This window comes from Ambystoma mexicanum, chromosome 13, assembly GCF_040938575.1.
Source record: "Ambystoma mexicanum isolate Mex_15411 chromosome 13, UKY_AmexF1_1, whole genome shotgun sequence".
Classification (NCBI taxonomy): domain Eukaryota; kingdom Metazoa; phylum Chordata; class Amphibia; order Caudata; family Ambystomatidae; genus Ambystoma; species Ambystoma mexicanum.
In genome coordinates this window covers 57,741,866-57,755,712 of record NC_090938.1, presented here as the reverse complement: position 1 = coordinate 57,755,712, position 13,847 = coordinate 57,741,866, and the positions used below count along the sequence as shown (strand labels likewise).

Here is a 13,847-nt window from a genome sequence, read left to right as displayed (position 1 = left end):
AACCGACCTGAGCCCCCTGTTGCAGAACAGACCTGAGCCCCCTGCCCGTTTACTACATAGATTGTAGAGCGCACATGCCTATAGGCAGATGGTACCTGTTAATACCACAGAGCCTCTCTGTAGTTTTGTTTTAGGGGATGATAGAAAGTGGCAGGTGAAAGTATGGGCAGAGAGGAACTTTCTACGGAGCTGCAGAAAGACCCTGTCTGTAACAAGAGCAGAGCACATCATGGAAGTGGACACCCTTCTGTAGTGGAAGCAGAGGGCACCGGGTGCCCTCTGGGCTCCCCCTTATCACTTTGAAGCAACATCTGAGTGCTTTGCATACTAAGGAGCTGGGCAACATACCATACACAAAATGCCCCATTCGTACGGATGCACACCCCCCCCCTCTATATCCCCTTATTATGCACACACCCCCTCCCTACCCCCTTATTCCTAGACAGTGGCTCTCGTCCAGGTAGGCTCTGCCTAGGACCCGGGCTTGTTCCCCCGCCCCGTTCCCTACACACAGACCCTTCAAGTCGCCTTCTTATTGACAGCCCCTGTCCCTGCCACCCTCCCTTCCCTGCCCTGCCATTCGCGCGGCCAGTCTGGCTCTTGTGCCCTGCCTGAGCCACTCACCTTCAGCTCCCGCTCAGCTGTCATTCACAGCTCGACCCGCTGGCACTGTAACTATGGAGCCCGGCACCGGAAGTGACGCAGGCCGCTCCCCGGTCGAGCCCCCTTTGGTGACTTTCCAGGTGTCAAACTTCGTCCTCACTGTAGACGCTGAAAGAGGACAGGCAGGGCGGAGCAGCCTAATGGCGGAACAAGGCGGCCATCTTGTAATGGTTATGATAATCCTTACCGAAATCATATTATCCAATTGCAAGCCGTCTATGGGATACTGTAAAACATGTTATCTGTTGTAATTTTATTGTATTTTTTAGAAAAAGATGTAGTTTTAATTGCACTGGGAAATATCAGATTTCTATTTTATCTACTATCTATGAGGTGTCAGCAGAGATAATAAAGCATTGTCTCATTGAGAGAGGTTATCCTAAAATGTTTAACAATTCTTAAAAAGAGTTTATAGATCAGACAAATATTCAGAATCTGCACCTTAAAGGTAAAGTTCGCTCAGAAATGTTAATGTCCATTGGATTGGGCATGTTTTTTTAAGCATACTGTAATAAATCTTTAAAAAATGACCTAAGCATCTTACCTCAGTTTTCCTCACATTTACACACAGGAAAACAACAGGTTGGGCTCCCGCCATCTTGTGCTAATTATCGTTGATACATCACCCTAAGTTCAAGTGCCCTAGCTGCAGTAAATCATATCACCCGCCCATCAAGCTGACATTACTTGTCCAAACGATATGCCATACATGCCAACCCTCCCGATTTAGGTAGGAGACTCATGATTTTTTAGTGAAAAATACTGCAATTTTTCACGTTCTCCCTCCTAAAATAATTATTTCCCCAATGCATTCCTATGGGGAAATTGTTGTCTCCCGATTTCTCTGTAGAAATCTCCCTCCCAGGTGTGTCAGAATGTTGGCATGTATGTATATGCTCCACCAATTTTTATGAGATTCGTGGCCAGTGTAGCCAAACGTACCCACGCCATAACATTACTTAACGCAGAACCAGGAAGATAAACACACAAATACTCTTCAGAGCACCAACATTTTATTTCTTTTCACAAATCGGAGAACAAAACATTATTTTGAAGAAAACAACAATAGTCTGCAATAGAACAATTACTTTTATTTTTCACATAACGCTCAAAAGAGTAGATTCGATCCATGAAAACATTGAAATAGTTTTCCAATAGAAGTTATAGCTAGCGAACATTGCATTCTTCAAATGTTTTTATATAAGTTCCTCATAAAACGCTGATTGCAATCAGAGATCGATTAATCTGTGTGTTTCATGTCTTCTATGTTCCATTAGTCAGAAGATAATGAGTCGTTTCACTTTCAAACGCAATGCTTTTGCATCAGGTATTGTTTACATCATAAAAACTGTCAGGTCTTATTGCTGCTACCGCTAAACGACAGATTGGTTCCTGGCCATTGTCCCACATAATCGTTATTAAAGATGTGCTGTTAATTATCCTCCGATGTTGATTAAAGAATCCGTCAGACAGGAGCTGGAAACTATTGGGTACCCAGAACAGTAGACTGTAACTATGAAAATGAAAGAATAAAATCATGTATTTCAGTATAGTTGCGCAGGGGACCTGGCTGTCCCGAAACCAAGCTCCTCACCCCTTGCAAACAGACTTTAGGGACTGGACCCCCGCAGCAACAGACCAACCATGGCAGACTATCTGGAATCCAGATTAAGTGATACCAAGAACCTCTTTTCTGCAAAGGGTTCCACCGTACATGCCTTCCCACCGACACCTAGTGTGCCTGATAACTTCAGGCAACAATTCATCAAACTTGAAAGACTATGTACCAAGGAGATCAATACATTTTGGGAGAGATTCACTCTCCAAACCTACATGGAACATGAAAAGGCTGTTTTTTCTATTGTTACGGTTCACCAACCTGGTACAATGTACCCCAGGTGTTATGCTGCACTTGAAATAATACATATGACTGCACACACAAAAACATCTTCAAACTGATTTTTGTAGTAACTAAGGAGCACCAACCCCCTTGCCAGCGCCACCAACCAACTAGGTTTTGTCAACCCACCCTCTCTCTTCATATATTTCAGTAGCCATATTTTTATCGAATATATACATTTATATATGTTGGCTAACAAGTTACGTAAACATTTCAGAACCAGAGGAAAACAAATGAGCAATACCCACACCACAAAGAATGAACACAGAGATGTCAAGACAGGGGAGTAGGTCACATCACGACATGCATGGAAGTGCACGGAAATAGTAAGACCTCCGAATGGGTGGGAGACCCAGGTGCACCCGTTTCCCATAGCGGGCCCTACCACAAACTAAAGACACAGATAGGAACGTCATAGGTTGAAGCACAGACAGAGGGAATTATAATTGAAGTGGAATGAGTAGTGAGCTAACAGATAACCAATGGGGTCCAGGGAGCACAAGGGCACTGGGAAAAGGTTTGCCACCGCACCCCCTTACAGGTGTCCAGGGATGCAATGGTGACTGCACACCAGGATATGGCACGGGACAAAGTGGTGTAGCCATCATTAGCCTGAACACAGGTTGTGGGTGCTGGTTTTCGAGGAGTCATCACCATAATATAGCCAAGCTAACAACTCACAACTCTGCACAGAATATATGATTGAACAAGGCACAAAACACCTCCAGTGCAACACTCTGGCATTTATAGCACACAGTATAAATATCCTTCAACATACCATAACGTACGATGTGCAATCTTTTCATTAAGAAGTACATTCTTCCGTCACACAGTTACTCATCAAGTACACAGCACACATGCCAATTTCAAACACCAAAATAGTATATGAAGTTACTCTTGCATAATTTCAGGGTGTTCCATTCTCTCAATGTCACGCTGAACGACCGCTCAAAGCAACAGATCTCAGAAATAGAAAGTAAAGTTTCTTGTGTCCACTTTCAATATAGTCAATGTTATCAATTGGATGTGGGTATTCGACACATTGGGCCTTATCACGACTTTGGCGGTAACCCTTAAATCCGGCGGTAGCGCTATTACCGCCGGATTTAAGGGTCCGTCGGATCACGAGTCCAAATACCGCTGGCGCAATTACAGCCGGCGCAGGTACAGCAGGCTGTGCAAGCATCGGCTGTAAAAGCGCCAGTAACCATTCGCGCTAAAACATCAGCAATCACGAGTCCGGCGTAGGCGCAATTAGCACCAGAAAAGCACCGAAAATAACTCCAGCAAAAAGCTGGAGGTAACAAAACACAGGCCACAGCAATAAGGGCCCAGGTGAAACCAATGCAAATCAGAGGCCTACAAAGGACCCACCCATGCACAACACACCCTCCCCAACACCATTGCACCAGCAGGAGCAGGGAGGAGACAGCAATAAGGGCCCAGGTGAAACCAATGCAAATCAGAGGCCTACAAAGGACCCACCCATGCACAACACACCCTCTCCAACACCATTACACCAGCAGGAGCAGGGAGGAGACAGCAATAAGGGCCCAGCTGAAACCGGTGCAAATCAGAGGCCTACAAAGGACCCACCCATGCACAACACACCCTCCCCAACACCATGCTGCCATTTGGAGCCAGGAGCCTTGATGTTGACTTCTACCTGCTGCGCCTGGAGCTACAGAGGCCGGCCAACCAGGCCAGGGCCCTTGGAGTGCAGGGGGAAGTGGGGATGAGGAGGAGGAGGAGAGCAGCACCAGCAAGGCGGCCAGCCATCCCCAGGGTTAGGCCAACACCCTGGGCCCTGACTGATGCCCAGTTGGTGATGGAATATCAGCTGGACAGGGCAACCATCACCCAGTTGCTGGACACAATCCAGGGTGACATCGGCAGCCTCATAGCCACCAGCACAGCAGTACCTCCCCTAGTGAAGCTCGTGTCTGTGCTACAATTCCTTGGGACTGGCAGCTACCAACATACCGTTGCCACGATGCATGGAATGGCCCATTCCATATTCAGTGCCAGGCTGGGACAGGTGCTCGATGCACTGTTGAATCATGTGAACGAGCACATTGCATTGCCAGCCACACAGGCACAGGTGCACCAGCTGAAGGGTCATTTCTATGCCATTGCCCAAGTCCCGAATGTAATAGCAGCCCTGGACTGCACACATGTACAGGTGCACCAGCTGAAGGGTCATTTCTATGCCATTGCCCAAGTCCCGAATGTAATAGCAGCCCTGGACTGCACACATGTGGCACTCGTACCATTCCCTCAATGTGCAGATGACATGTGGTCCTGACCTCACCTTCAGCCACTGCTGTGCCCGCTACCCAGGATCCACCCACGACTCCATGGTCCTGCGCAACAGTACCCTGCCGGCGTACATGGAAAGGCACCGAGGCCAAAACACATGGCTGCTGGGCGAGTACAAATGTATACCATATTGCATGTCAATCCACAACTGATGGTGCCTGTCACGTAATCCATGATTCCCAATAGGCAGCAGCATTACTGCAGCATTCACATTCAAGCACCTTGCACGATAAACCTTGGACATGTCCAACACAGCAGAACACACCCATGCAGGATGTAAGACATGTGGCGGCACAGTGACATATGGAAGGCATACCACCATGAAGCCTCCTGTGTGAGTATCAACATGGCTCCCAACACTGACACAGTACAGAAATCCCACCCTGCCCACCCGCCTGTAATGAAATTCCAATCCATAAATTGGCACATCCACAAATGCACCACACATAAGTAGCCTAAGTAATGGCAATGTACATCCCACGAACACTGTCCCCAGAATGTCCTAGCAAATGCATGGAGAACAGTACAGAATAGTGACAACCAGCAAATGCAACTGCAGCCAAATGGAATTGCAATGACACATGACGCAGCCACTTCTGTCATGCAGAAGTAGATGGAAGGGCCCCCTTACCCAGCGACAAGTGAATGAGTACTGTTACATCCAGAAACATAGGCGTACCAAGTTGAGAGTACCTCATTGATTCAATTATGCCCGTAGAACAGCACACTCCACAATGTTGTAGACCTAATGACAAGTATGGCAAAATGACACTGATGACGGAGCTCTGTACACCCACTGGACTTACCTTGTCCCCATACCGGCTTTCTCTCCCGTGCAGGTGATTCTGGATATCCCCAGTACACGTGGCTCATGACCCCTGTGCGTCATCCACACACGGCAGCGGAGCGGGCATACAACCTTGCCCATGCTCGAACACGGATCTGCGTGGAGAGGGCATTTGGACTGCTGAAGGCACGCTTCCGGTGCCTCGACCGCACGGGAGCGGCAATGATGTATGCACCAGAAAAAGTTGGCAAAATTGTACTGACATATGCCATGCTGCACAACATCTGCTGTCGCAGAAATGTGCCACTGCCCCCTGATGCTCATGTGCAGCCACCTGAGGATGGGAGTGAGGGTGATGACGTGCCAGAAGGTGTTGCACATGCACAAAGGCTTGGGCTGAGGGAGGGGAGGTTGGCCAGACAGGGATTGATTAATGCATTTTTCTAACAATGGTGATGGGTAAATTGAACAGATGTCACTTCAACATTAAATTGGATTTGTCAACAATCACTACTGTCCATGCCTTGTGATTTTTCAAACGTGATTTATTTTCAGTCCAACAAACCCCCCTCCTCCCAGTGATCCCCTAGGACACAATCCCCCCTCCCCCAGCACACAATCCCCCCTCCCCAGTGAAACCCCAGCACACAATCCCCCTCCCCCCAGTGAACCCCCAGCACATAATCCCCCCTGCCCCCAGTGAACTACCCTCAACTGTGCAGATAGGCGCATGTGTCTTATCAGGGCACCAACAACGATGCCATGCACCACTAGGATGGTCGTGGGCGCTTTCCTTTTCTGGGCCCCTCTGGTGTGCGTGCCCTCAGGTGGTGCATAGACCGGCGCCTAGGAGATGGCTCGAGGGAACCCTCCGTGGGTGTGGTTGATGTCGAAGGGACTAAAGCGGCGGCCAGCATGTACTGTCTCATGAGGTTGTTTCCCTCCTTGTCTGCTCAGCAAGTGCTGAGACTGCCTCGCTCAACTCCCTCACCTGCTGTCGAAACCCTGTCAGGGCAGCGGTACATTGTTCGACGACTCTGCGTGTGCGCGCATTGTCACGCGCTATGTTTTTGCATCCATGCCGTATAGATGCACTGACAGCCTTGATGTGCCGACTCTGCACCTTGGCCATTGATTCCACCCTGGCCTGTTTGGCCTCAATAATGTCGAGCCGGCCCATCCCTGCTGCCCCTGTGACAAAGGGCACCCCTGGTGTGTCATGTGTTGGCCTGCGACTTGTGAGCTGTCGGGGGGGGCTGCATGGGGACATGGCGCCGGCTTGGATTGGGCTGCCAGGCTCTGAGTGCCGGTCTTCTGGGCTGCCATATGATGGAGTGTCCTCATCCGGCTGTGGTGTGCGGACAGGACGCACAGGCACATGTGGGCTTTGTGCATGCTGTGTGCCTGGCCTTGGGCTTCCCTGGGGTGTGACCATCCCTTCGGTGTCACTGCTTCCAGGAGAGTGCTGTCCTCCTGCATGATGGGCACGTGGAGGTGTTGCTCCCACATCGGGCTCCAATCCACAGCTCAGTCCCTCAGCATCGTGGCTGTGACTGGTGGCTTGGGGCGAGCTGGCGGTGGCCTCCCTGCGGGCATGTGGCTGCTGCTTCTGTCTGGTAGGGCTGCGTTGGGGTGAAGTGGGAGTTGGCTTGGGTCGTCTCGCTTCCATGCGGCCTCTTTGTGGGGTGGCGGTGCTGGTGGAGGCGCGCTGCCGTGGGCGCTGTGTTGGTGTGGCCTCCTCCCCATCATCTTCATCCCGTTGGGATCGACGTGTGCCTGTGGGGTACATAGGGTGTGGTTTGAGTTCAATGCTACATATATTTGTGTGATGCAGTTCATGCCAACAAGTGGGATTGAAGACAGTATCAATCACGCATTCAACTTGCATTCTGTTCTGTCTTCATGTGGTGCTTGTTGTGAGTGGGTATGGAGGTACACTGCATTGGAATGTCGGAGTGACAAGATAGCATGCGTGGTTGGGGTGCACTGCGCTCAGGGATTTGGGGGTGTATTCATGCACACTCAAACTCTACGTAGCTGTACTATGGCTATGGATGTCTATCCCCTGCCCCTGTCATTCATGCACTGCACGTGCAGGGTCGTCAAGGCAGCACTACGGTTCAATGGATGTAGGCCTCACTTATGGGTGTATGCAGTTCCTCACACACATTTCTTCACATTCATTCACTCAGGGTCTGCATGTGTGGTACTTTCAGTTGCATGCATTCGGGGGTAGGACTCACCTGCAGTTGGATCAATGCCAGTGCCTGCTTCCGCTCCACCAATTCCCTTGATGGTGCGAACATCTATCAGGGCACTCATTTTCTCCTCCCAAGGTGTGAGTCCAGGTGGGGTTGGTGGTGGGCCTCCTCCAGTGCCCCTGCTTGCACTCCGGTGCTGTGACAGGATGCCGCGGACTCCCACGTGCAGGTCGTTCAGGCGCTTGCGGCAATCCTCCCCATCCCAGGGCACACGCCCCACAGCGGTGACCCTTTGGCTGATGGTGCGCCAAATTTGTGCTCTGCGCTGGCCACTTGTTTTGCGCTGCTGCAGCTCCTCATGGTGTGTCTCGGCCTCCTCGACCAGTACAGCTAGCTCCTGGTCGCTGAATTTGGGCTTTCTCACCCTGTCCAGGGCATTCTTGCCCCTAGTGCGCTCCTGAGACATGTTTTGGGGTTGGATGGCGTGGATGGTTTCCAGGGGCTGTGATATCCGACGGATTGTGATTTCCAAGATGGCTGCCGCTTTGTTTCCCGTTCCGGCGGTGACGCGTTTCCCACGCGCTAAAAGCGTGCACTATTATGAGCGCGCGCTCATAGCGCGCTATGTGCACGATATGGCGGTAGTGCACGGAGCACCGGATTTAAAGGTTCGCGCTATTTGCGATAACGCCATGGACCGGGGCGCTTGCACAATGACTCGTGATTTGGCGGATTGTCCGCCGGGGGCCTTGGCGTTAGCACTATTTACGTCTGTCAGGAAAACCGCTGCATTACCGCCGAAATCGTGATGGGGCCTATTGTGTCTTTCGAACTGTTAGTGTGTTTCATTCAAGGACAAATAATAATGCCAGCCTGTATCTAGTGAACTAAGCCAGAGAGGAGTAGGTTACGTTTTTGAGAAAGAACGCCACAAAAAAATACAGACAGTAGAAGACCTTGCTTCAGACATGTGGTTTGCAAAACTAAGGACAGTTAAAAACAGCAATGTACAATATGTGCCAAAAAGAGGAAAGCGATAATACACCAGAAAATTATGTTTTGCTGTTCCCTCCGAGGCTATATTTGCACTGTAAGAAAAGGTGATCCATACTCTCTTCTCGCTCATCTGCGACTCTTTCATGGCTCAAAGCATACCTTTGAATAGTTTTTTGCAACCCACATTTCTGGTATACATTGAATGCCTCTTACTATAATTCCTGCATGTCCGATCATGCTCACATGTGCACCTGAAGCAGCCCTGTGTATCATAAGGCGAAATTGGGTGAGATTGCGTGCTCACACTACATATGTCCCCCATGTGTTTATTTGCATGCAAAGTAGGCACACACACCACAAGGTGAGGCTTTAGAACACGGTGTACCCATAGATAACTTGTCTCTAGCTCTTTGGCGCAAAGTGATCCATTCTGCCATCAGAGATTTCAATGTGGTGTATTTATCTATTTTTTATTTTATTTTATTGAGCATTTGTAAGTCGCTTTATACAACAGAATTATGTTTCAAAACGCCACAATGCTTTTTGGGAACTAATAACAATGGTAAGAACATAGGGGAGGACAAGTGCTGATGGAGGGCCCCGAGAGGGATGTGCCAAGCGGAGCCAAGGAGGAGAACCTCAGGCTCAGTGCTAGTACAGGCGGCACTCAATGGAGGTATGTCGAGCCATTAAGCAGGGGCCCAAAGGGCAGTGCATCAGAAGAGGGGTGCCGGTATTGACTTGGAAGATGGACCTGGTATCCTGTGAGATACCTGATGATCAAGCCACTAGTCATAGCTACAATGGGGTGATTAGCGGTGAAGTGAAAGATGGAAAGATGTAGAGAAGAGCAGAGTTCTGAGCAATGCGGCTCAAGTCAGAGAGGGGCAGAGAGGCTGTTCCAAAGATAGGCACCAGCTGAGGAGAGAGACCTTCCCCCCAACCTCTGCTTGGAGAAGCGGTTGACTGACAGACATTCTGAATGTGTGCATCTGGGATGCCATCTTTTTCATCACTTTCCATGGCATTTTCTGAAATATTTACTCTAAGAGGAAAGCACCTCCACTTTGTACAGATGAGGGGAAACAAATTATTACTGATCGTACTTATTACCTCTGCATCACCATATCCACGGATGAATTTCTATGCATTTACCTATGCTTCCATTATATGAACTATGCATCAAAGTTGAGAATAATGTGCTATATGTATGTAAAATAATTGTCAAGTGCACTGAGTGTCTTTTGCTCAGTTGTTCGTGGGTAGGCCCCATAAATACAATTACCATTGTGGAGAATGTGTTAAACCAGACGCACCCCCTAGGCCCTTCAGAGTGAGACAAGCTTCATTAGGAGAATTGTAATGGACTAAGGGGGAGGCGGGCATTGTAATTTCCCCGCACATCCACAAATATTATGATCAATATAGATATGTTGTTACACCTTTTCAGCGATGGCAATTGAGACGACAATGGTCTTTATGCAGTTCCGCCTTTCGCGGATATTTCAAGATGGCGACGTGCTCCGGACACGGGAGAAGTGACGGTCGAGCCTTTGCACATCCTCCTGGTACGCGATCAGAGGATCACATGACTGAATTAAAGGACCGAAACTCCTCTCTCTTGTGCGTCGCTTCTGTTTTCCAAGACGCTTCGTAAGTTTGCTACTTCAATCTTTGCCTCAGACTTTGTTCGATTACCAAGAACTCCACTTTAATCCTTCTTGCTGTCCTCCTTCCTATTTAGCAATCCTTCGGACCTTTCCCCTCGAGCAGCGGTTTTTCTACCGGGCTCAGCGGTCTTCAGATCTCTGCCTTTGCGGCTGCCCCTTCTCCGACCCAAGTCCCTCTTTGAGCCACCCATCCTTTTTGACCGAGTAAGTCCTGTTTCATATACCAATCTTCCCTATTTCTCTTTAACCTTCTCTCTCTCATCCTTGCGATATCCTTGTACTTATTTAAGAATCTTTCTCGAATCCATTAGGTGAATCCTCCATGTCGGCTAACAAGACCGGCATTCTCTAAACACAGATTCCCTTAGTGACTAGAAGAACTGTAAGTGTAATTCCTCTTCAACTGAATTCTTCCTCTGAGTCAGTCTATCTCTCCCTTACCTGTCCATTCCTTGTTATATAGACACCGTGAATCCTGCAACAACAGCCATCCAGAGACGAGCCAATTCTCCAGAAAGCACTCTCGAGAACTCCCAGGGTTTTCTTCCCCCCAAGGGTTTCCCTGGGGTTCCTGTCTCTCTCTCTTCGGTTTTCTACAATCTTCGGAGTAGGGGGAGCAGGGGTCTCAGGGAGATCTTTACAGTCGTCCATTTCTGCTCCGGAGGATCGCCACCAATTCAGGTTAGTGACAGAAACTCAAATTTTTCCTAAACCAATCATCAACATTATAATATATGTAGACATAGTGTATGCATGCAATAAAACGCCATTCTTTTAGACATAACCAAAGCACAACCATGGGGCATTCAGCGTGTGAGGATACAGGCTTCCAAGTTGCATGGGGAAACCTGACCAGGCCCAAACCATAGAGAGATGTACCACGCTGCCAACCTCCAACGTAACCCTCCTTTGTTGTACAATATGCTACCAATGTGTCTGTTTTCAAGGAATGTGCCCCTGAAGACCACAAGACAGTACAAGACTGCTTAGTGTGCATGTTTATTACAGCCAGGACAAAGCAGGCCTCCGCCCTCCACCCAGCCAACCACGAGTTATAGCCCAGACATCTGTCCCAGTTCCAAGACCCCCCTGAATTCCACAAGAGTATTTTACCCCCAAACACCACCCATAAACCAGCTGGCCTTTGGTGCGGACAATGCAATAAGGAGTGAGTGATGAATGTGTGGGTTAGCGTCACCTAAGACTCCCTCTTTGCCAGTCCCCAAGCCTCCCAGGTGCACAGTGTAATGATAATGCAACATTATTTCATAGTCCGCAATTAATTGCTAGCTCGACCTTGGTTCCATGCAGATGATGACCCCAGCAGACCCCACGTGATGCAAGACGGATGGACTGGGCTCGGCCAATGGCCTGGCATCTCCCACTGTCATGCCTGCGCCATGGGCACATCCATTTATGCTCCATTTGGACTTTGCTGCTTAATGATTATTGTCAACTAACTACGCATACCATAATGCACCTGGCCGCAAGCATTGTTTCCTGGCCGTTCCTATTGGTTTTCTATGGAACTACACCCCCCAGAAGCCTTTGAGTCTGGTCCTGCTTCCACCAGCCCAGGAACAGAAAGGGAGGTGGCCGATTGCCTGCAGGTGTGATTCGCCAGGTGAAACCAATTAGCCTGCCTCTGTGCTGGGCTAGGCAGTATATAAGGCTGCTGTCTGCAGTGGCTCAGCCTCTTGCATTGAGAGTCCTTCCTCCACCTTTCGCGTCTGTCTTCGGATCCTTGTATGCTGTTTACCCTCACTCCTGCTTGGACCCTGCCTTGCAGCTTGTTACACCCTGCTGCCTACAGCCCTAGCCTTTTGGGCTCCCTGCCTTGTTGCTTACTCCACCCTGCTGCCTCCAGCCATAGCCTTCCAGGCTCCCTGCCTTGTTGCTTGCTCCACCCTGCTGCCTCCAGCCATAGCCTTCCAGGCTCCCTGCCTCTCAGCCCTGCTCCTCTGGGCTCTCCACACTGCAGCTGATTACGCTCTGCTGCCTTCCAGTCTCCGCCCTTGCCCTGCCGGGCTCTCCACACTGCAGCTGATCACGCTCTGCTGCCTTCCAGTCTCCGCCCTTGCCCTGCCGGGCTCTCCACATTGCAGCGGATCACGCTCTGCTGCCTTCCAGCCTTCGCCCTTGCCCTGCGGGCTCTCTACATTGGAGCTGATCACGCTCTGCTGCTTTCCAGCCTCAGCCCTTGTCTTCTGGGCTCCCTGCTCTGCAGCCTACCTCACACCGGCTGCCTTAGCCCTTGTCCTCAGGGCTCCCTGCTCTGCAGCCTGCCTCTCTCCGGCTGCCTTTGCCCTTGTCCTCTGGGCTCCCTGCTCTGCAGCCTGCCTCTCTCCGGCTGCCTTTGCCCTTGTCCTCTGGGCTCCCTGCTCTGCAGCCTTCCTCACTCCGGCTGCCGTAGCCCTTGTCCTCTGGGCTCCCTGCTCTATAGCCTGCCTCTCTCCGCCTGCCTTTGCCCTTGTCCTCTGGGCTCCCTGCTCTACAGCCTACCTTTCTCCGGCTGCCAACAGCCCTTGTCCTCTGGGCTTCCTACTTGCAGCTTATCACGCTCCGCTGCCTACCCCCTACCTTTTTCCCCGCTGGGTCCTCGGCCTAGCAGCCCTCTAAAGCCCTCTGCAACCTTCTACATTCGGCGGCCCTGCCCCTCAGGGTTCACTCCTTACTGCCCGGCCCTTCTGGGATCCTTGCCGTGCAGTCTGCTTTACTCTGTTGCCCTAAGCCCTTTTCCTCTGATATTTCTACCTTACCGTCCCACTCCTGTGGGCTTACTCATTGCCTTCCTGCTCCTCTGAGCTCTCCACCTACCCTTCTGTCCTCTGTCATCATATCCTGTTACTCGACTTTCCCTTCATATCCTTCTGCTAGTTTGCTATCATCTCCTTTCCTGGATTTGTCTGTTGTATCTTCTCTTGTACTGTTTGTAGACCCTTTGTACAGAGCTTGTCTGCTGGTCCCATCAGTCAACCTCTGCCCCTTCCCTTGTCTCGTTTCTACATCACAGACACCCATAGCTGCTGTTCCAAGTCATGAGCAAATAGCGTGGGCCTCTGTTATAGCAAACTGTGCAGAAGGCTAGAGTATTTCCAAGGTTCGTGGAATACTCTTTTCCTATATCTGCATACACCCCAAGAGGGTATTCATTCTGTATCCTTTCCCTTGCTTCTCTTGCCCACTCTTCGCTCCCTTTCCTTTCCGCTGTGTGTGTTCCTATCTGTCCACTTTATCTGGCACACCACCCAAACCCTTTCTGGGTGTCTTGTGCCGCTCTTAATAGAGTGCCATCCTTGACAGAATGCAAG

General features: G+C 50.0%; 1 protein-coding gene across 6 annotated transcripts in view; it reads right to left on the bottom strand.

The window, feature by feature from the left end:
* Nucleotides 1-724, bottom strand: part of PFKFB2 (6-phosphofructo-2-kinase/fructose-2,6-biphosphatase 2) — a 223,717-nt gene extending 222,993 nt beyond the window's left edge. For all 6 annotated transcript variants that reach the window (XM_069633224.1, XM_069633228.1, XM_069633227.1 and 3 more), the window contains exon 1: nucleotides 625-724. The gene's annotated coding sequence lies outside the window, so the exon portion shown is untranslated. The remainder of the gene's footprint in view (nucleotides 1-624) is intronic.
* Between the last annotated feature and the right edge of the window lie 13,123 nt (nucleotides 725-13,847).